The following is a 23,003-nucleotide window of genomic DNA, read 5'->3' on the forward strand; positions in this document are numbered from 1 at the left end:
CTTCTTACTTTTCCTGGTAGTACGCTGCCCAGCCTGCACTAGAAGCTCCGGGCAGGCTCTAACAAACAGATGACCATCTCCCCTGTCATAGCTTTTAGCTGTCTCATAGTGTGACAAGAGTAGAAATCGAGGCCTTTTGAGCACTGGAGAGGAGCTTCCTAGTAGTCTGCTCACCACTTGCTTTTAATGTTGAAAAGAAAAACAAGATAAAGGGATTGAAAATGTTGACATTTTTAAGTCCAGAAAACCTCTTTGGAGTCTGTCTGTGCAGTTAGATTCATTGTAGGTAGGGTCCTAATCCAGCAGAACAGTTAAACACTGAAGCTGGAACATTATTTTATCTGAACTGAGGACTGAATCAATTATATTCAAAATAGAGAGAGTACAAGAACTAATCCAAGTATATTCTATAAAACGCTCTATGTCATTCTTCAAATATGTTTTCTGCAACCTGCTGTAGTCTATTTGGACTATGACATATAAAGGGTTTACTGGAATTCATCTGGGATAACCTTTCTGCAATGTTTTGTCTTTCCCTCTTGTAGATAATGCATGCCATCTAGGCTTTTTTTTTTTTTTCCCTCGTAAGATCCACAAAACAAGTCTATAAAACATTTGGCACAGAAAATCTTTACTGTCTTTGGAAATTAGGCTTACTTTTCAGCACTAGTAAAATGTATTTAATTTACTTCCAATGGCTAGTGGACAATTGGATCAACTCTAATTTTTAGATAGCTTCATTTTCATGACAGATTTTAATATTCAAATTCAATTAAAAGCTATCTTTACTGAATGCAAAATAGTAAGAAAAATTATCGGTACCAGCATCGTGAGAACATTTCTGATCACTTTTCCTTTGGTTAAAAATATGGTCTTTGTTTTCTGCTTACATTTAATTGGCAGAGTTCCTTTAAAGTTTGCTCTTGGCCCTGAGACTTGAGAGTGCAGTCAGGCATGTGGCTGAGAGCACTCCTAATAGGCAGGCTGCATAACCTCACCAGCTAAAGCTCATGGGCTATGAGGGGGTTGTTCACCAGGGGAAAACCACAGTCCACTGCCACTCAAGCTAGCATGAACTTTACATACTGCATGCCTTGCTGATTGATTAAAAATGTAGTCATCCTTAAAGGCAAATCACCTAAGGACTTACAATAAGTCACAAATACAAAGATGGTTTTATGCAGTGTACTTTTATGTAACAGACTCTTTCAAGATGAGGACTTTCTCTGCAGTCAGTGCAAGTTGGTTGGTGAGTCCTGTTAGCTTACTGGTTGAGGCAAGTTCTCCTCAATCAGTTCATGTAGAAACTAAACTGCACCTGAGCAAACATTGGAATGTGGGGAAGGAATTGGTTTCAGTTCACAGCCACAAATGTTAGAGTGACTTATGCATGTACCAGTAGGGAAAACTTTCTCTCATGGCCGATTGTTTGATAAGATATGGCAGGAATTAATTTTAGTGGGGCTAGTAAACATGAGTTATTGTATGGCTGGCCTCCTTCTAGCTGGATTCAGAGGTGTATATGGAGAAAAAATATTAATCAGACTCTGTCTCTCAGTTGCTCTGATGCCCTCAGTCAACTGGTATGAGATAGCATACAGGAAAGCATTTGCATATATATTCTCTAGACACCAAAAAGAGCAAGCAGAGATGTACATGACAGCCCATGTGCTGCTTACAGTAGGCTTAATGGTTCATAGCCGCAGTTTCAGCTCAGCCTGGAGACCATCAGGAACAGAAGAGCAGGTCAGTGTGCAAAAGCACGCTGTGGTCAGCCCAGCAAAATGGCCTCTGAAAGAGTACTCATCCCATTGACAGTCAGCCACTGGATCAAGCTGTTGACAGATTTCCCTGTGTGAAGTAAGGAAAAAAAAAAAAAAAGTTCTTTTTCTAAGCAGATGTGATGCACTTCCAGTGTGTGTGCTAGCAGTCCTCTTTTCACTTAGAAGATTTCGATATGGGCATAAATTCTTTCAGGTGCTGTTCATTGAAACTGTGGTGAAGAAGATAACGGTACAGCAAGTTGTCTTACTATTATCTGTCTGGCCTAGCATATACTCTCCACGTTAGGGTAGAGACCGCTCTGACTAGTGTCTCACAACATATTGATAGTAAGAACTGGATCCAGACAGGCATGTGGGCTCATATCCAGAAAATGTTACAACTGTATGTGTATATATCAAACTTGAAGTATTTAAACAGACCCGAACTATGGTGTATCAAAGTGTCTAGAAAACACGTTTCTTCAAAAGAGCCTTTTCTACTTTGGAAGAAGCAAGAAAAATAGTAACAGGCAAGATATATTACAAAATCTGGGCCTCATTCCAGGAACAGCACAAGTTTCCAAGATCCTCGCATTTTTACATTATGGCCTATATTGAGGTCAAACCTTTTTAAGGTGCAGATTTTTCTTCTGGGTACTTGCAGAGGAAACAATGTGGGTTCGTTTCCGTTTTGTTTCTTTATGGTGCGTAAAGGAATCCTGTGATATTTGTTTTTTTAAAGGTTGCAGCTTTTCTTTTTATTGCTAGGTTCTATTCTTGTCTTGTCTTCTGGTTTGCAATAAGTCTTGCTGGTGCTTTTAGGGCTGAGGATTGTGGATCCCTCCTTGAAGAGGAAGGATACCAAAACTTTAACAGACTTTCTCCAACATGCATTTTAGCAATCAAAGAAAGCCTATGAAAGCTTGAGATTTCTGAGTCTTTGTTCATTTAAAACAGGTTTTGCTTTCATTGTATCTCATAACCCTACCAGTTTTCTAGTCCTCCAGAGTCTCACTATAGCAATGAGATAGATAAAGCATGAATTGCTATTGTCTGAAAAGAAGGCACTGGGAAAAATATCTCAAAAATAATATTAATAAAGAAAAAAAAAAGCTGAAAAACTATCTTATCCTTTTGTATACGATAGGGAAGGCCCTTAAGGATTTTTGTAGGATAAAGAAAAATCCTCTCAGTGGGTTCAGCAGTTCATCTCTTCTGACCACAGTAACGGAGGATGTAGCTAGGAGATCACTTGGCTCCAGGTACCATCCCCTTAGAGAGCTAACTGGCATTGGCACAGGTCGGTATCCAAGGCTGCTTTCCGATCCTTCTCTTGGGTTCGCTTGAAGGCAGTGCTGGGGTGACTCCAGATCAGGACTGTGTTCAGCCTGCCAGGGCAGTTGGTCCTGCCCTACTGGTTTGTACTAGATAAGAGCTATAGCACATGTATTTTATATTACTGTCTGCCCTTGGCCTTGCTGTGTAGACACTGATGAATATCCTTTCCACTCATCCCCCTGCCTGCTACAGTTAATCCTATGCGCCCATTCTTTTTAAGGCTGCATGTGGATACATGCAAATTTCATTACTAAGATGCCTTGTTTGGGTTTATCTTACTTTCTATTTGCCTTTGAATATAAAGGATCCCAAGGGATTTCATACTGGGGCACGTACTGACCACTCAGTGGTGCTATTAAGAAAAGAGAGGTAAGATACAATGGAGATGCGTCTCTTTCTAGCCACTCAGCTACATAGTGTAACGCTGATGCTACTTTCATGTTTTTCACGAATCACTGACAAAGTCAGTATCAATCTTATGAAGGAAGAGCTTCAAGTGGCTGCTCTGTTATACATTAGTAACGTGTACGTCCATTGCACAGGCTTTGTCTGCACACAGATACTGTTTGAACATTTGCACGTATTGACAGCCTGACAGATGGATAATACGTTAGACCTACCATGTATGTGCTGTGCAGATGCCCGTATGTCCATCCTGAGCTCATCCAACCTGCTGTCTCTGTGGGTTGGTTGTTGGCTCAGTGCAGTTGTATTGGCCTGACTTGGCATGGGAAATGCTGAGCTGTGCTCCTTGGTGTGTTCAGCGTAGCTGGACATCTGCAGCCTAGTGAGAAGCGTGTTACTGCTCTTGCTTGGACCTGTCTGTGGGGCAGCCAGCAAGCCTAGGCAATTGTCCCAACGCTTCTTTTCAGTCAGATTTCCGGACGGATAAAAGAGGCCATGTCTGGTGAAACTGGCCCCTAAAGTAGCCTTACTAATCTGTCAGTTCTTGGCCTCCTGTCTTGCCAGTTTAATTCACCATTTAAGGAGTCTTCTGCTATGCAATTCTGGAGTGCCACAGAACAGGTCTGCCTTTGCTCCATGCATCTCCTCTCCTGCAAGGAAGGCCAACAGAAGGGGCAAATCTAATAGAAAATGGGCTCTCACATAATCCCCAGTAACTGGAGTAGCCCCACAACCTTGCTAGAGACACCATAATTTATAGTGAAAGCTGAAGTGGTGCGGAAGAGTCAGTCCTTAGGTTTCAGTCCTGGGCATTTTCCACGGTGAACTCTGTGCATTTCCACAGAGACCTCAGCATTTCTATGTTGTTTTCTGGCCTGTTCTTGAATTAAGTGGTAGCCGCTAATCTCAGCGTCTCATACTGAAAACCTGGGAAGTCCATGCCTTCTGCCTCATGTAAAACCTTGCTTCATATACAATGAAAGATAAGGGCTTTATTTTTTTTCTGCTAGAGAATGTGTGGGTAGGAGAACATCCAATCTGTCAAACTCTTTGTGACTAATAAATATTAACTGCTTCAAATCTTCTAATTATCTCAATTTTTTAAAATCTGTGGCCAACTACTTAAATATTTAACCATCTGCCAAAAAGCACTCTTGGAGGTTTATTCTACAACATACAGGCTATGCTGTTGAAAATGGAAACTTTTAATACAGTATCTAGATGAGTATGACATTAATTTTTTTCTTAAGTCTATAAAGATAATGTGTTAAATTTTGTTAGGGTCTCCACGTAATGACACCCCCAGTCTCCTCTAAACATTCCTCCATTTGAACATGCCTGAAGATCAAATTGGCACAGAAAGGTTGAAAAACTCCCTGTGTTAGGGTATTGAACAGTGAGTTAACCCATGTTGAACACAATGAAGCTAGCGACAGGATATGCCCATTGCCTCTTCTATGCAATGCAATAACTAAACACAGTAGGATGCATGCAGAACAAGAATAACGATACTCATTTTCAATTCAAGCTTAGCAAAGCAGATGTGTAACAGCTGGCTCCCAACTCATGGTCTTCTCACTTTCACTTTCTTTTGCATTCTTTGCTTCTCTTGATCTGGCAATGTCTGTAAGACTGATGCCTTGAGGGGAAAAAAAGGGAGAGAGAGAGAGACTTTGAAATCCCAGGCAGCAAGCAGGAACAATCCAGACAGCAGGTGATATTTCAAAGCTTCAGGTCAAGATGAGTCATCAAGCCCTGAGGCCTTATATCCTTTCCAATCCCCCGAAGTCTTCTGAATTCCAGAAGCTTCCTGACCTCTTTAAAGGTAATAATGAATAATCAATACTATATTTGATCCTTTGCATGAAGGTATTGCAACAAATGGCACTAGATCTTTTGAAAGGAAGAATAACATTTTGATCTTACATTGTAAAATTGCCATGCTCAAGACTACCTCCTGGCTCATATGCTTAATTATGTAATGACATCCAGCTGGACTACAAAGGACTCTTGCAGAGAGCCAGGCTCCTCTGAGAATAAAGTGTCTGATAGGAAATGTTTAGACTCTGAGATCCTCTGACACAAAAAGATGTTTCTGAGGAGGATCCTATGTTGTATCATTTTTTATGGTGTTCTGCTTGGGACAGAGCAACCAAAACAAGCCCATTTTCAATACAAAAGACGCTGATTTTTTGGGGAGGCAGAGGAGATTTCGGGTCCAGTTTCACCAACATGTGAAGAAAATGCCATTCAGTGAGATCTTCCCAAAGGCTATAGAATTGACTTATATAAGGTCAAACTTACTTCCCTCCTTTCCCCTCGTTCCTCCTTTCCCACCAATTATACTTTCCCTCCATTGTCATATTAAAACTGTCTTGTGAGACACAAAGCGTGAGTGACATCAGCTTGAGGTGTCCCCTCACTAGTCAAGGAAAGACAAAATGTCTTTTGGCTATGGAATAAACTGTGTTGTGTTAGAGATGTCTGAGCACACATGGACTTATGAAACTGCATTTGCTATCCAACCAAGGCAAGGAGCCCTGCTGAATTCGGGAAGAAGTCCTGGAGAGATGACTGCCTCCTTTCAGGATGTCAGGGTAGTATTTAATTTCCTTTTCCTTTTTTCTTTTTCTTTTTTCTCTCGCTCTTTTTTTTTTTTTTTTGGTGAAAACTCTGAAATGCTTGTTTTATAAGTTAGGGTCCTGGGATGCCTGCCACATTGGCTAATGTTTCAATCTGAATTACATGTGGGACTTGCATGTCTGTCTTGTCTTCTGGGCTGGGATATGTACATCTTTATTGGTTTATATAACAGTTGTCTCTTGTACATAATGAAGTGCTAAGAGAAACAGTATGTACAGCCTTGGGTCTGGAGCCTGAGACTATAATGTTTCACTAACAGTGCACCAAGGGCATACTACAACACAAAATCTCTAGTATTGATCCTGACATGGACCTCACACCATCCCTGCCAGTAGCAAAGTCCATTAGTAGAGCTCTGACTCTGGTTGTGTGTTGTATTAATGGCTGAAAGCTCTTCATTTAGTGAAGAGGCAGAGCAGCTTTGCTTCCCATCATTTTTGGCTGAGGACAAGGATTGACTGATGCTTCACAAGCAGCGACTTCACAGGTTCTCCGGATGAAGAATCTCGCTTTTATTATCTTTAATGAGACTAATGATTCTGTACTCTGTTTATGAGGTACAGCAATTACTTGCAGGTGATTTTCTTTATTTTCTATTCATTGTGCTTGGCACTGACTAGCTGAAAATGAGAATGTACTGTTATGACTCTTGCAGATACTCCTAAATTCAAATCAAGACAGAAGAGTCTTTTAAGATGATCAGAGACCTACCATTTTCTTAAGTCTTAGGGATGGAAGGGCTGACACCAACTCTAATGGAGTCCTGTTAAATCAGGTTTCAAGCACACTCTGCTCTCCCAGTCCTATCCCTCCCTCGAGTGAAGTTTGCATCCATAGTGCCATTAGAAGCAAAAATGTATGGAGGGAGGTATTACATGCTAAGAAACTATAGCACAGGAACAAGTCCTAATGTTGTACCAAAGCTCCTTGGAGTGGGGATGGACGTGTACAATGCCTTCACTGAGTTGCCATTCTGGCACTGTTAGCTTGAACTATTTGTCCTTTTCAGCTCCTGTTCAAAGACAAAGGCTCCATAGCTATTACCACTCTTCACTGACAGTGCTGTAATCTAAGCTTTACTTTAGTCTTGCTCTTTTCTGTCACTTGAGTCCAAAGTTATTCTTTCCTTCTATACAAACTAGATACAGAAAATGATCTATCCCAGTTCAATGGGGTCTTCCAAAAGGCTATCTTCCTGAAGGACAGGTATGCAAGAAGAAAACATCATAATCATAGAAACAGAATTATGACAGAAGAAGAAGGAAATGTGAAAGATATTAGATAGCTAAGCTGTAATACTTCATAATCAAGCATTAGTTATCTCCTGATTCTGAATATGCTAGTTTTTTCTTGCTTTTCAGTAAACTCTCCTATTCACTGTTGGGCTTCGTGTGTGTATATGTGTGTATATATATGTATGTATTTGTGTGTGTGTCTGTATATATATACATATATATATACATACAGATATATAAATATACACACACTTGTGTGTGTAGGTATATAGAGAGATATATGCCACAGTTTGGTTTAAGGTAAATTTATAGTAGTTGTTGACAGCTGAAGCAATAAAAGGAGGGAAATTAATATGTAAAGGAACAGAGTTCCTGAAGGTTCTATAAGACAACAGTAAAGGAGCTTGTATTGTCTTTCTATTTCATAGAAAAGCCCATGACTCTGCATCTAATAAACTCATGAAAGCTGGGACACCGAAGTGGTGGAATGCATTGACAATGAATGCAGCCCTCTTTCAACTGGTGATGGATTTTCTGTAGATGGTATCAGTAGGCGCAGCAGAAATGAGATGCAGTGTATTCCTTCCCTGGAAAAGAGCTGCGGCTTCTGACTTCTGTGTCTGGAATTTTTTACTCTCTTTTGCTTGCTTTGCTAGTCTGGTGATGCTATCAACTTCACAAGACCTTTTGTTTAGAGTTGTTTTTTCCCCCGCTCCCTCCATTTTCCCTCCACCCCCCCAAGCCCCAGTATTTCCTTTCATGCTTTGGCTGTATGTAAATGAAACTTTCTGACTGCCAAGAGCAAACTTATAAATAAGCATAACCAAAGCAAAACTTCATTTAAATGTTAAACAAAAACTCTGGTCTAACCCTAGCTCAGTCATGCCCTTTGGAGTTGTCAGGTTAGTAGCAGCGTGCTAGTTTTCCTGTATGTGGCAACCACAGTGACAGCAGTCTGGTACAGAAACATCCAGGAAGGTTTGCATTAGTTGAAATGCTGGTAGCAGTCAAGTTATGGCAACGCAGTACTCAGCACACAATTAGCCATACCTTTTCACGTAGGTTTGCTGAGCTCTGTGTTGACACAACTGCTGTTGGTTTGCAGATAGTTTTTAAGTCTAGCTTTGGCTACATACTAGCCTGCGCTACACAGCAGCCACCATATGACTGCAATTTAGACATAACTTCAAGTACTGTCAGCAGGCTTGCACTGTAAGGGCCATGCTGTTCTCCCGTCTCCCAGGGGAGATCAGTGAAAAGGAGGCAAGGTCACAAAGTGGGACTACATCTTGGCCTGTGACCAGGGAGGATGTATACTGCAGTCCTTTTCAAGCAAGCTTGCTCGTAGAACCTGTTTAAAAATCTCTGTAAGTCCAGATTCAAGGACTCAGTTATGGTTAAGGCCCTATCTACTGTCTGTTAAAGACTTCCACTGACTAAGTGGGCATCTGGAAGAGTCTGCAAAGCCAGAGTCTGCAAGCAAATAGTACTTTTCCATGGATGATACCTTTAATTCCAATATTTACATTCTAAATCAGTATTCAACCATTTAAAGGCTCTGCCCAGATGGCTCTACCTGGCCTGAAAGACTCTTTCCCAAGAGATAGCCTTTCCCTTTTCTGTGATTAACGGTCAAAAAACGTATCAGGCTTTTCTCCCATGTTGCCTAGTCATGTCTCTCAAATCCTACTTGGACTAAAAATATTAGCAAACAATGTACTGAAGACAAGATTTTCAGTAAATAAAAATGTATTTTATAAGAAAAGGGCTGAAAGAGTTAAAAAAGTAAAACAGAGTCCATTCCAAGCCTTTACATTTTGAAAACATTGATGAAATTAGTTTTTCACTGTTTTACCAGCACTACTTTCAAGCTTCCTTCCCACGCTGTTGTGCAAGTTACTTGCAGAGTACTCAGGGATACAAATCTTCACCAAGCCCGACTCCTAGTTTCTCTGACAAATGCTCACGCTGTGAAAGAAGAGGCATTCAGCTGCCCTGGATTGAGCAGGCTGTCAGGCATCCCCAGAGAAGTCACCATGAAAAGAAGCTTCTTCAAAACTTTGTTTAAAGTGAGGGCTGTTAGTCAAGGCCTTCGTGCTCTCATTAGAGAGGGGAGGAACCATTTAAAGTCAGGAAGCTGCAGTATATGAAAGTCATGAAATTGAAATGAACGCATCTTTTGCCAGCTGGTTTCACACCCCCAGTTGGCAATCCACAAAGGTTTAGAGGAGGAATTAAATCCATTTTTCAGCAGAAATAACTATTTTTGTGATTATCATATAGATTCCATGAGCTACACTTTGGTCCTATCAAGACAGGCAGGCAGCTGCATGAGAGGTGGAAAGAGAGAAAATGATTGAGATGAAATCACCACCAACAGCTACTGCAGGCAGGAAGGCAGCATTGGATCCCAGCCACAATACTTCTGCAACCTGGTTTCAATGGGCCTGATGGGATACCATAATGTAACCTACACTGAACAAGGTACGTGGAAAGCTGTCTGACATGGGGCTCTATTTCAAAGAAAAAATACAGATTCCTTCCAGGCTTTAATTGCTTTTATTTTACTTGTTTTGCTCTTGAGGATAAGATTGCCTTCAATAAAATGAGATTAAAAAAGTAGAGTGAAATAACACTCTAAACCAGAGTCAAGTGAGAAGAGCTTGGAGAAGAATGGGTTTTTCTCAGTGTCAGTCTTTAAACCAGCTGAAAGGCCTGAATGAAATGGGTGACAGAAGTTTCTTATCGCTGTATGGAGTACAGTTCTGTTCTTATTTGGGTTGGTGGGGTTTTTTTCCCAAAATCACTGGCCTTCTAAGTCCATTAAGTGTTATTAGGGTGGAAGTGATTTTGGTCAGGAGATTGCTGCCTTACTTCAGAACCGACGACTCTTTCCCCACCTTTATCAGGTCTGGGCGCAATCTTACCCCCCAAGCACAAATGCTGCAACTGAGTTTCCAGCTGCAGAGCAAATCTGTTTTGTGTATCAAAGGTCAGGATCAAGTCCTCAGCTGTGAACTGCAGGAGTATAAATACTTTCTGGCAATTGGACTTTTGTTGTCTGGTGTATGTTCCTAGCCAACAATTGTGGCGCCTGCTGTTTCTGATAGCAATTTCCCCATCCCCTTTTGGATTACTGGAAATTCATCCCTGTGCAAAGAGCACATGTATCTCTTGAAGTCCCAATTTATGTCCTATTGTGATTATTTAAGAAGTGCCTGGGAGCCTTGTAGGGACTCAGCCCTGGGATGAACTAAAGATTAGTTTCTATTTACTGCAAAGTACCAGAAAGTGTCGTAGCCAAACACCCCTGGCAGGAAAGCAGAGAACAGCTAACTGCAGCACTCCAGCTACCTCACACTGGTGTGACCTGAGTGCTCAGAACGGCTCTGGCTGTGCACACAGGTGGAAGGTCAGTGTATTTCCATGTTAAAACAGAGAAAAGGGAGGCCGAGAAGGAGAGAATAAAATAAGTGACCTTTCTGAGCTCTCTTAAAGACTACACTAATTTAGACAGCAAAAAGTGAGGAGGACTGCCCATAAACTCTAGGCATTGGTTTAGTGGTTACTAAATATTAGGGAGAAAAATTGCTTTTCTGTCTAGAAGATGGCATGTCAGTTCTTGAAGGCTTGCTAACAAGACTCCCTTGTACCACCCCATTCCTCAAAAGATCCCACCTGTGAATATTTGTTCTGTTGTGAAATAGAAATAAAAATGGGCAGGTCACGGTTTTAGAGACTGGGTTTAGAGACTTTTTTTTAACTCTGTCTAGAAGACTCCACTGATTTATCCAGCAAAAGTGGAAAGCAATATCCGCAGTCTCTTGGTGTTTGCGAGTTATTGAATACTATACAAAAACTGCAGATCAGTAGTACACAACCTTTTCAGAACCCATGTGTCATTCTGACAACTTTCCAGGACCAAGGGGGGCAGACTTAATCTGCATACATATTAACATAAATTTACATAGGAATTGAATCAGAGATGAATGTGCGCAGTTGTTATTATTGTGTATTTACAATAAACTTCACTGTAAGTGTTGATAGCACTTCACAAAACAGAGAGGAAGACAAAACATTCTTTGCGAGTCAAAGAGAAAATGAAGCACCATTTTCCTGAAAATGGTTCCTCATGTCTTCCCAAAAATTTGATGTGGCCACAGGCATCAAGGAATGCAGCTTTGAGTCTGTCAGATGGCTACTGCATTTGCATGAATGGCAAAATAAATCTGATCTTCCACAGAGAGGAATGTGCTGTGGTCTATGTTTGGAGGGACTGATTTTTTTCCAGGGATGGAGATAAGGATTCTGGAATTGCTGTGCCCTCCTCCAACATTGTATCTCAACACCTACTTTTTTATTGATCTACATGAGTTCCACCTCTCTGAGATCTGTACAGAAAGAGGAAAAGCTTCACTTATGTTTCTGTCTACTTGCTGATTAACTGTTTACCCACTGGAGCTGGCATTTATGTGGTGAGTTCTGAGCCTGTGCTGCAAGAGGGGTTGCAACACTGCTGCAGATTTGAGGGCAAGACAAGGAAAATTTGCTGTCTCCTGGTGTGGTCAGTCAGTGGTGCACAGCAGGGCTACAAGTACAACTATTTTGTGCTATTTTATTCCAAAAGAAAGGAGCCCCTCTGAAAAGACCTTGAAATAGATGTGCTTTTGGTGTGGAGCAGAAGGAAAAACAATATTCTAAGGTTGATTTTTTTCAAAAATTAATCAGTAATGGGCATTGACATTTAATAAAATGGCCTGTAGCATCCCTGGCCATAGAAGATCCTGGGAAAAACTCCAAACTGCCAACACAATTGCTGGATAAGCCAGCCTAAGGGACCTGGAGGGCGCTGCCAGAAGAAATATCCCCTTTAACTTTCAGCCACGGTGATGCTGTGCATTCATTACCAAAGAGGTGGAAGAACAGCATGATGTACTCTGAATAAATTGTTCAATATACTTGTTTAGATCTTGGAGTTAACTCTTATTTAGACTGCTACACTCAATGCCTTTTCTCTTGAGAAAGTGCAGAATAATAAAAGGACGTACGTGACCAGCACAGGTGTCTCTGTACTGTTTTGGGGCATCGTGTTGTTCATGATAGGGAGGGAAATGAATTAAACCTTAAAAACATACACCTGCCAGTTCAGATAAATCTGATTTAGACCCAGGGTTGAATGTGGCAGCTCAGGAAATGTCTTGTTGAGAAGTGGATCACAACAATGGTTTGAGGGTCAGATGTGGTACAGGTATAAATCAGAGTAAGCCCCTGCAGCCTTTACAGGAAATGTACCACTGTGGGAGCCCAGTGTTGTTCAGAACGTCTTTTGGCAAGTCTGACCTCCCTTAGGACCTTGGGAATGAGAGAAAAGTGGCTGTGAGTTGGGGCTCACAGTCCCAAGCAGTTTGCCGTGGCAGCTTAACTAGTCACCCTGCATCAGCTACTGCTCATATGCGAGCTCCTAGCCTGTGGCAAGTATGAAGTAATGCAATTTATCCTAATATTTTTGACTCTGAGTTATCTCTGTGAGCCTACGTCTGAAGAGGAGAGAGGAACACTGGCCTTTTTACATACTTCTGCGGTGGGCCCGACCTCAGGCTGTAACTGCACCTACAGGAACAGGAGACTGATACAGTAGCACACGTCTCTTTGTCAAGTTCTTCTGGGCTGTTTGGTTCAAAAGCTCATCTTTTATACTGCATGAGTCACTTTGCTATTGGCACTCTAAAACAGGAGAATGAAATAATCCTTCTGCAAATCTTGGGACAATTATTGGCCATCCTAAAACATGTTCATGCCTTATGTCTGAACAAAAAATCATAAATAATGTTATCCCTGTGAATCAGAGTAACCCAGCTCAGGGCTTTTGCTTACAAATCGTCTCATAAATTATTCAGCCAGTTCCAATTTTGGGTGACTTGTTGAAGTGAATCTGGGTCATAAATTGATATATCCTAAATTGGGCCAGTGACAGGGTGGATTATATAAGGACTTTCACTGCAGAGCCCCAGGTCCTATCCCCTGCTGCAATAAATACTTAGGTTTTTTATGGAGTATGGAATAAATCCAAGACACTGGGAAAGCTTTGGTTTAAAATACACTATAGCCTAGTAGTTAGAGGCGTTTCCTGGGAGAGAGAGGCTCGGTTCTCTGGTCTAACTCAGGCAGAAGAGGGAGCTGTGAAACTCATCTCCAGCCTCCCAAGGGACAGATCCAGCTGCTGATAGATGGGAAGGTGGTCATGTTCCCTCCAGGTGCTTTCTGTGAGGCACCCACCTACGAGACAAGTTCTGGGAACACAAAAGTCAGGCAGAGGAATGCTTCATTTGTGAAAGCGCAGCTACAGGCATCAAGCTCCTTAGAGCCAGTGTAACGCATGTCTCCAGCAACTGAAATGTAAGGTAATTCCATCGTGTAACGTTAAGCATCTGTAAACTTAGTTGACCAAATGGGAGAAGTTTTGAAGATCTACATTTGAATTCAGGTGCCTAACACGGCAGCCTGTTACTTTAGTCTATTTAGGAGTTTGAGATCATGTGCTTTTATGTTTACTATAATCTTTTCAGCTCTTTCCCCAGATTGCTATTTTGAGCTAACCTCAGTACCCACAGAGGGCTCCATGACCCATCCACCGACTGCTGAGTTTGCTATGAGACTAACTGCAACTCTGAGCCTGGTTTTCCCTCCCATCTGGCAGCAAAAATGAACTGCTGCTGACTGAATGACCACTGATTCTCTTGGAAGGAGAGCTATGCAAACAGCAACAGCCAACTCTGTCACCATTTGTGAGGATTTGTAGCTTGGGCCCTGAGACATCTGGCTGAGATATTTACGCAGTCCCGTATTGCACTCACTGAGGCTCTGCGTTCACATCTGGAGTCTAGACTGAGTGACTCTATGGGCTGGCCTTGAAGCCTCCAAACAGCTCATGTCCCCCTTGTTCTCTCTCTTTGTCTTTTTATTGCTTTATTGGTTTATTTATTTGCTGTAGGTGCTTCTATCTCATCTCCTCAGACATTCTTGTCACGGCCACTTGAGAGCTTCGGTAAGGAAAGGCAATGACTAAAAGAGACCAGGTAAAAGCAGACCGGACAGGTAGGGGAGAAAGGCTGTGTCGTGGCGAGGCTTCGATCGTGTGGTTATGGTAATGGGGGATGCCTGGTGCTTGATTACGCTGTTTCTTCTGAGTTCTGCAGCTGCGATTGTGGGAAATGACGGTGCTGAGCTGCAGGGTTTGCATTCAACACACGTGACGGGGAGCAGGGGTTTCTGTAAGCTGTGAGACGTGGCCACGTGGCTGAGCCAGGCAGGGAGCTGAGCTGCCCACTACCCTGGGTCAGATCCATCAGCCAGCTGCAGGTACAACCTGGGTCATCACAGAGCTGTTCTGCCTCAAGTTGGCTGGAGTTGGTCCCTGTTCATTGTCCCGCTTTGAGGATGAGGAGCAGGGGGTCAAAGCCTAAAGACAGGACACAGTGGTAGAGATCTGAGGCATTGGCACAGGGCTGGTAGATGCATCACAAGTCCCGTGGGAGAGACTTTGGGCATCTAAAAGAGGCATCCGGGTTTAGGAAATTAATCTTGCCAGTTAGTCATGCATCTTTGTGCTTAGTTGTGTATTGTTTTGAACATGGGATGCTAAGAGCTTTAGCCCTGTGCTGGTGCTGTACTTCCGTGACGGGTGAACTCCTGCTTGATCTGACACTGTCCCTAGCAGTATTGGCAGCTGCTGCTGCTGCCTGCACCGGGAGCAAATCTTCCTGAATGTTGCTGTCCTTATTCCCAGCCTCTCATCTTTCCCTTGGGCCTTTCGTCTGTTAGTTCCACTTGCTCCTCTGCCTGTCCCATGTTCTTCTTGTAACAGTTTTCCTTTGTTTTAGATTTCCTGGTTGCCTAACAGCCCTGTCTGCCACTGCTGAAGAAATACTGCTAGGGAGTCAAGGGCTAAGTATTGCTGACAACAGTGGGGTTATGACCTGGAAATGTAGTGGAGAAGCTGAATGGGCTAATAGTGAAAATGTATGCAGTGCTTGAAAAGATGGGTACTATGGATGTACCTGTTTACGTAGGTAGATCTGTATGTATTTGGATATAGATAAGCCAGAATCTACATTACGAGAATGCCGCAAACCCTAGAAATTCAGGCACTGCAATACAGTTCGATTCACCCTTTAAAGAAGGGTAAAAAGAGATTTCTCTGTGCACACAAAGTAGCCAGCAACAGCATGATGGCAGTTCTAAGTAAAGGGCCTTAATCAGAGTATATAAAAAGACTGGAATGATGTTTGAACAACATGTCCAGCTCTCAAGCATTGTCTCTTTCCTGCTATCAATGACACCCATTGTGCAATAACAGCATTTGCACAGAGATACGTCCTGTTTCGCGCACGGAGAATATACTGAAGCAGCCACAGGGCTGCACTAGCCTTGGCTAGAAAAGTCCCCAAGGGCCCATCTGCCAGCTGCTGACTGATGTAGAGCTGCTGCTGCTGATAATAGGGTATGTGTGCTGGCTTTGAGCTGAACTAGGCAATCTGGGGCACAGTCAGATGTGCTCAACAAGGATCAAGTTCAAACCTGTTTAAGAAGTTAGTTCCCGTCAGTGGTGATTTAAGCTAAGTAGTTTTGCTGTGTATTGGAAAGGACGAGGAATGTTCACACAGTCAGCTACTTCATCTTGGCTGTCACAGTGGTGATTTCAACACAGCCAGGGGAGTCAGAAAGACAACAAACAGCTGAGATCTGTGACATCCTAAATCACGCAGACACAAGCTGCTAAAGGTGTATTTCCATTAGATGTTTGCCTGCTTGTATGTAGCAGAATTATGCTACATAATTCACTCTCTCTTTCCGAGTAGTTGAAATCACGAGGTGCCTAGGCTTCTTTGAAGATGTAGATCATTGTTCCACACTGGAAACGGCTGTTGTTGGTTGAATGTTGCTGATACATTCAGGAGCTCAACTGCAGCAGGCAAAATGTCAGTGTGGGTGAGGCTAGGAAACACAGATTTTTGCTGTAGAGATTGACGTATCATCATTGGAGAGCAAACATAAATTCCTCCACTCTACTAAATGCTCTCACTGGAGAGGAAATTAAAAAATAATCACTGCAAGATTCAAGAAACATAAATACACTAATAATTAGGCAAAAGAGGATTGTACATGACATCTGTGTTAATGTCACCCAACTTTACCATCAGCCACGTTCCTTCTAGGAATATCCCACATGTGCTAAGCAGGATATACTTTTGTGTGAATACTGTTTCACACCATCCGGTATCACAGAGATCAGCTATATTGTTTTCCAGGCTTGGGAGCCAGAGTTGGCCTTGTATCAGAACAGTCATATTGTGAAGTTGCTGAGTATAGCTCCACTATGTTTCCCAAAGTTATTCAGTTCCTTCACCAGAAGACCATGCGTTGCACAGCAGGAAACGCAACTAAAGATCTTCCTAGGGATTATCGCCTCCTGGAATTATTAATGCCACATTCATTCTGATGGAGAAACTGAGTTCTGGAGCAGCAGTTCAGTTGTAACTCTTCAGCTTTTTCCTGAGAGATGCCCAGTGAGGGCACCTTCAGGCAGATCCACAAAAATATATAAGCCCTAGGTAGGCCCCCGAGCCATAATAAAACCCAATGCTGAGATTCCTGCTGGTTGTGTCAACAGGAGTTTAGATATCAAAAAAAAAAAAAAAAGAAAGAAAAGCAAAAGCACAGTAATTAAGTACTTTCCTGGCTTGGACAAACTGTAGTTGAAACAAAGATGACTTCTTTCTGGAGTAAATTGTTTTGTCTGCTAAGCGATCACTTTATTTTATAGTGAAATGGCAGGCAAAGAAATACAAGGAAAATGGTTTAAATCTTGTTACCTTGGTAAAGATCCCACTGACCACAATAGTATTTTACCTTTGCATGGATTAAGAGAACAGCAGGATCTGAACAGCTGGTCACATAGTTGTGTTGTTGGTATTTCTAAACCTCTAATAAGGCAGTGCTGAATACAAATATCTTATAATCTGAATACAGAGATCTTACAGCATCACTCAAGGCTTCTTGAAGGCAATGCATATAACATACGAATGGAAGCTGTAATCTATAATGCCACAAATCCTTTATGAGGATTACCTCTGTTATCTCATCTGACATCAGAGAATTACATGTAATATAGACACATAAATGGCTTAGTCACAGAAAGGTCCTTTAGAAAAAGGTCAGGGAAAGGAAGTTTTGTTTGTTTCTAAGCTGGGGAGAAGAGGGAAAGCTCTGCAAATGACAAGTGCATTGGAGCTAAAGTCCTGTTTGGGTTCACTGCAGAGATCTTACTTGGGAGAATTAGGCGACGGAACTGAGTCCCCACTGTCTTGATTTGCATGTAGTCATTTACAGCCATGCAAAAGGCAGATGCCATACATGCTTGTACCTCCATTTCCCTTTAGCTAGGTTCAGCCAGTCTGCATGAGTGTCAGGGACTATGGAAAGCGTAAGACAATCAATGATTAAACCCTGTAGCTCCACATTGGCCAAACAGAAGCCTTAGATTTAAATAACTCGAGCTCAGGATAGGATTGTTTGAATTATGAGGCTCAGTTGCATAGCTAAACAGAAGATTTACTCATTGCAGAGCCAGCCTGGATTCATCTTTGGTAGTTCTCTCCTACTGCCTTCACTTATTTTTCTTTATAGGACCCTGCTGGTTTCTTCAAAGAGAAAACTGATAAAGTATGATGCAGTTTCCCTGCTGACTGTGACTTTCGTTATGCCTCCTACCTATCTTGTCTCATTTTCCATCCAGATGAATGAGATTCTAACCAAGCCTTGTACACTTGCTCTAGTTACCTTATTCCCCTCTCCTTCACACCTGCGTATCACCCTATTTTTCTTCTTAAAATCTCTGGCTCTTTTTCATTAACAATAAAGCAGATTTGGTCTTTCCCTTCTTAGAAATTCTTATCTATCAGCATCCCTTCCCTCTCCAGTTACCAACCAATTACTAACTCTTTCCTTCCTTTCATCTCTAATTGCACCTCTGACAGCACTGAATGTGGTGTTTATTGCTTACAAGCCAATGTCAGAGGTGCTGTCTTAGACCCTCTCCAGTCCAGCCTCTACACTTCTCATTCATCTCAAACCACTCTCACCAAGCTCTCTAATGATGGTAGGACAAAAGGAAAAGAAGGGAAAGGACATGTTGGCATACCTTGCAATTTTAAATACCTATTTTGAATTCTCCTGTTTTGGGAACTGATTAAAACCCCACTAAAATTAATGAAGTCTTTCCATTGATGTAACGATCCTTAAGACCAGTACCAGCAAAATCATACATTATGTAAGTCAGGGTTCAAGAAGGAATTCCAGTATTTTCATTCATAGATGGCTCATTTCCTGTAGCTTTCACACTGTCCTTTCCACTCCACTGACCTCTGTCTGATCGTATACAATCTCCTTTATATTCCCTCTTACAGGATAAGTAGTTGGATGTGCGTAGAAGAATGTTCCATTTTCTGAAAGAATTTCTTGGATTCCCTGAAGAGATTAGTACAAAATTTTAATTAGGGGCATTGGCAGAGTTCCCAAATGCTGGTATATTAGGCTGTGGTTTTCATTTTCATCACCCGTTTTGGTTCCTATACAATGCATAGGATTTCTGATGAGTAGTTTACTTTAAATGATGTACATTTTGTTCCTCCAGTTTTTGTCTGTCCCATTGACACAGATGAGTCATGATTAGCAGCAAAGTCTTGTCTTTTCCTTCCAAAGACTGGGGAGGTTGCCCAATATTCTGAGGACAATTGTCCAAAAGATGTCAGAGTTTGAAGTGACCAGTAAAATTTCCACTAAAACTCTGGAAGGCATACAGGATGCAAGTGTCATTAATTAAGCTCTAAGAACCTACAGTGCTGTGGGAACCTGGCATAAAATACACAAGCTGAACTTTGTTTGCAACTTCCTTCTATTTAGGAATTCATTAAAGGGCTGAAGCATTTGCAGAGATTTCAGGGCCCAGTGCTAGAATGGCTAATTGCTGGCTTGGTCTTTTGTATACAGTGTAGCACATAAAAGGACTGTGATCAAAGAATGCAGGTGCTGCTGAGGGCAATGAGAATGCAAGTCTGGTGATTGCTTGCCAGATACAATATATAACCTTTCATTTAGCTGTGCTTTGCTTTCGTCCATGATAGGATTTTGTAGGAATTGCTGAATGATTTTGACTGAAGTGATTTAATAAATGCATTGTTTAAGCAGAGCTAAAAGTTAATACTTCTTCTTTCATCTTCCTCCTGTTTTCCCCCCTTCTAGCACCTGAGGGGAACATAACCACTACTGCAGATCTAACTTAGATGAAGGCTTTAGTAAGTTTAAGTTGGTTGCACCTTCTCCAGTACATTAGAGGTGGCTATCACAGTTAATTTTTGCTGGATCCATGGTCTTGTAGTGGAGGAGAGTGAGATTACACAGTACAGCTTAGCTCACATATCTTCACAGTGAGAGCTAAAGAAGTCACAAATAATTTTATGACTATATTTACTATACCTAGATTTTCCTCAGTTCCTGCCCTAACTGTTCTCATCTTGCCAATGTTTTCATATATTGTTCTCATCAAATAGCAACAAGAAGTCTATGGTGAAGCTTTCTCCTTTTTAAACAACCATCCTATTTGATCACCCCCCAAAAATAGCACAAGCCATATGAAACAAGTGGAGCTATGGACCCTGTCTTGGAGACCATGCATGAGTAATTAAATAATATGCCCTTCTGTCACCATTTTTGCAGGGAGGGGGATTAAAATCTGTGTTCACAGGCTGAGAGCAGGTGTCTCTGATGAGATCCCATGCTGTGACATGCATGCAGCACATTCTTACATGAAAAGCCCTGGCTGATGAAATGACCACAGGAAGACAACATGGAACCCTCCCGGCATGATCAGAAGAAGCTTAATTAAGCTCTGTGGTTAATTTTAAAGTGAGTGTGTGCCTGTTTTAGAAGAGCATTAAGAAAACTGAAAACATGGCTATTTTTTAATTATATTCTGGTCTTCCTGACATTCCTCAAGCAAACTGTGTTGTTTCTTGTGTGGTCAAATGATACAGTGACTCAGAAGTGAACACACACATCTTTACGTAGATGGGATTTAGTAACTTGTCTAGTGTGGTTTTAGAGGTTGTTTCTTAGTTGTGGACATCTTTTTCTTTGGCAGAAGGCAGCACTGAACCCACAGTTTCTGCAGTTATTCTCGACACAGTTGTTCTAGTTGCAATTTCGTGACTGAAAGCATACAGAGACTACAAATTCCCTATAATCTTGTTAGAACTTTCATTAGAGAAGGTAAAAAAAATTGGGCAAGACTCAGAGAAAAGATGAATGTTTGTGTTAGAATAGTTAAAAAAAAAAAAAAGACAGTAGTACTGATGGCAACAGTCCTTTGCCTTGTATTACTGTGCTTTTCCACTACAGAACTTAAAATGCTTTCCTGATTTCTGTGAAGCAACTTAAGAAATTCTTTACATGTGCGTGACCATGGCTGTTGCAACAGTGGTAAAACAGAGGTTTGAAAAGTGAAGCCACTTGTTCTAACAATGCAGTGAGTCAGTGATGAAACTGGAAAGTCAAAACTAAAGTACTCATGTCCATCTTAATGTAGAATATGTGGTGAAAAACTGTAGCCTAGCTGTATATGGATGGATGGAGTGACAAAGAAAAGCTTAAGGCTTCATAAACACCTTTGCTTTTCTCAGTAGAAGAATTTGTTCTCTCTTCCTGGTCTTGTTTTGGTTTTGGTTTTTGTTTTTTTCTTTTAACCTCAATACAGGCTAGGTCCTTCTCAAACATGAAAGAAGGCTCTGTCTGAGAAATTCATTAGCCAAATTAGACATAAAATAATGAGGGTGTGAGAATGAGGCAGCAAGGGATGGGGGTTGGAGGGGAAACATGGACAAAGATAGCTAGAGACAGTTCTCTGCGAGGGTAGCTGATTGAAACAATGGTACAGTACCTTGACTAATGTAGAGCTAATTAAAACTGTATAGGACAAAGCACTTCTAAATATACTACAGGGAACAATCTTTCTATGGTAAATCCATCCCCAATGAAATTCCATTGACTTCAATAGGTTTTCTTCTGGGATGAATTTGGCCTGATAACCTAATAAGTCTTTTCTGTCTCTGATTTCTAAGGACCTTTTGTGAGAAGCATAGCAAGGAACTTCAGTCTGGCTTTCAAAAGTGCTGAACACCCAAAACTCCTATTGAGGTCTCCGGGAGTTACAGGTACTCAATACCACTGCAAATTAAAGCTGAATGAACTGTTTCATGTTTGCTGTGAGTTTGCTTTCTGTACAGTGCCATCACATCTGCAAAATGACCCTGAGTTAACCTCCTAAGCCTTCTGAGGCAGAAACTTCCTATGCATAGGTACAACATCTCACACAATGCAGTACAGAGCTTAGCAAAGGCCTCCAGGCACTAATACAATAAAATTAATTAGTAAAAACAACAGTAAATTATAAATTCACAGTATCTGTATTTGCAGGGCAATGGGGAATACATATTTGGGCTAGTTATGTGTAGATGGGCCTGCTTTTGCTATCCAGTTTCCATCTGACTATCTGTGGTCTGATTTGTTGGACAAATTATGTCCAATGTGTTCATAGTTTTTGTGAACTTAAAAATTTGTCTTTTGATGACTCTGTAAAAGCCACATTGAGAAATAGTAAAAAATAAATAAATGATTCTTATTATTGCCTTCAGCACAGAACGCATGATTCTTCCCTTCACTCTTCAAGATTCATGTACTTCTAATAAAATGTTTGTGTACCCATTAAATTTACAGTGGGAATTACAGTTGGCATCTTTGAGATGACCAGGACTATCATGTAAAACCACATAAGACTTGTTTTGAAAGGTTCAGGTCAAACACAGAACATGCTCTTTGGAACATTTTTCCTTTTACTGGTCTACTATTGTAAAGTCTACTCTGCTTTGGCTTCCACTCCATGGAAGATGTACATCATATAGATAATGATAGTGTTTTAATAATGCACTTCGTTCTCTCACTTAACTTCTTGGTTTTATCTGAGGGAAAAACCCAAGCAAACAAATTCCCAAAAACAGAAGACCCCACCATTTAATGAGTTGTGCTCTGGTTTTATTCTGCGGGCTGTCTCTGAGAGGAGGATTACTAGTTTATCTCTGTTAGTTTAAAAAACAGATCTGTTCGATTACTCAATGTTTGGTTTTTAAAAGGGCAGCTCCTGGGGATCTTAAAGAAATCCATAATGCAACAGGGAAGGAATATAATAGACTGGTTTGGGAAAAAAAAATACAATGAGGGGAAAACATAACATGCAATACATTTGGTGTGAACTTTTCCCAGAAGATTGCTTGAGCCTCATAGTTCACTTACAACCAGAGTATAGTGATGCTGGGCAGCCTGCCAGTGTTTGTTATTGTAGTACTGTGTGAGCCAGTTCCCTGGTGAAGAAAGAGAAAGAGAGAGGGAGACTTTTCTTTGCCTTTCATAGGTGTCCCACACTTTCCTCTCTGCTCCCTCTGAACACCCTCCCATTCTTTACATCAAGGTGTTTTGGTGCATGATACACTGTGCAGATGTCGTGCTACTA

General features: G+C 41.4%; 1 long non-coding RNA gene across 1 annotated transcript; it reads left to right on the forward strand.

Annotated features, from left to right (window-relative positions):
• The first annotated feature begins 9,590 nt into the window (after positions 1-9,590).
• On the forward strand, positions 9,591-22,130 carry LOC128150572 (uncharacterized). Its single transcript, XR_008238111.1, has 2 exons — positions 9,591-9,868; positions 21,559-22,130. It is a non-coding gene; the product is annotated as an uncharacterized LOC128150572 (long non-coding RNA).
• The last annotated feature ends 873 nt before the right edge of the window (positions 22,131-23,003 follow it).

This window comes from Harpia harpyja, chromosome 1 (genome assembly GCF_026419915.1).
Source record: "Harpia harpyja isolate bHarHar1 chromosome 1, bHarHar1 primary haplotype, whole genome shotgun sequence".
Classification (NCBI taxonomy): domain Eukaryota; kingdom Metazoa; phylum Chordata; class Aves; order Accipitriformes; family Accipitridae; genus Harpia; species Harpia harpyja.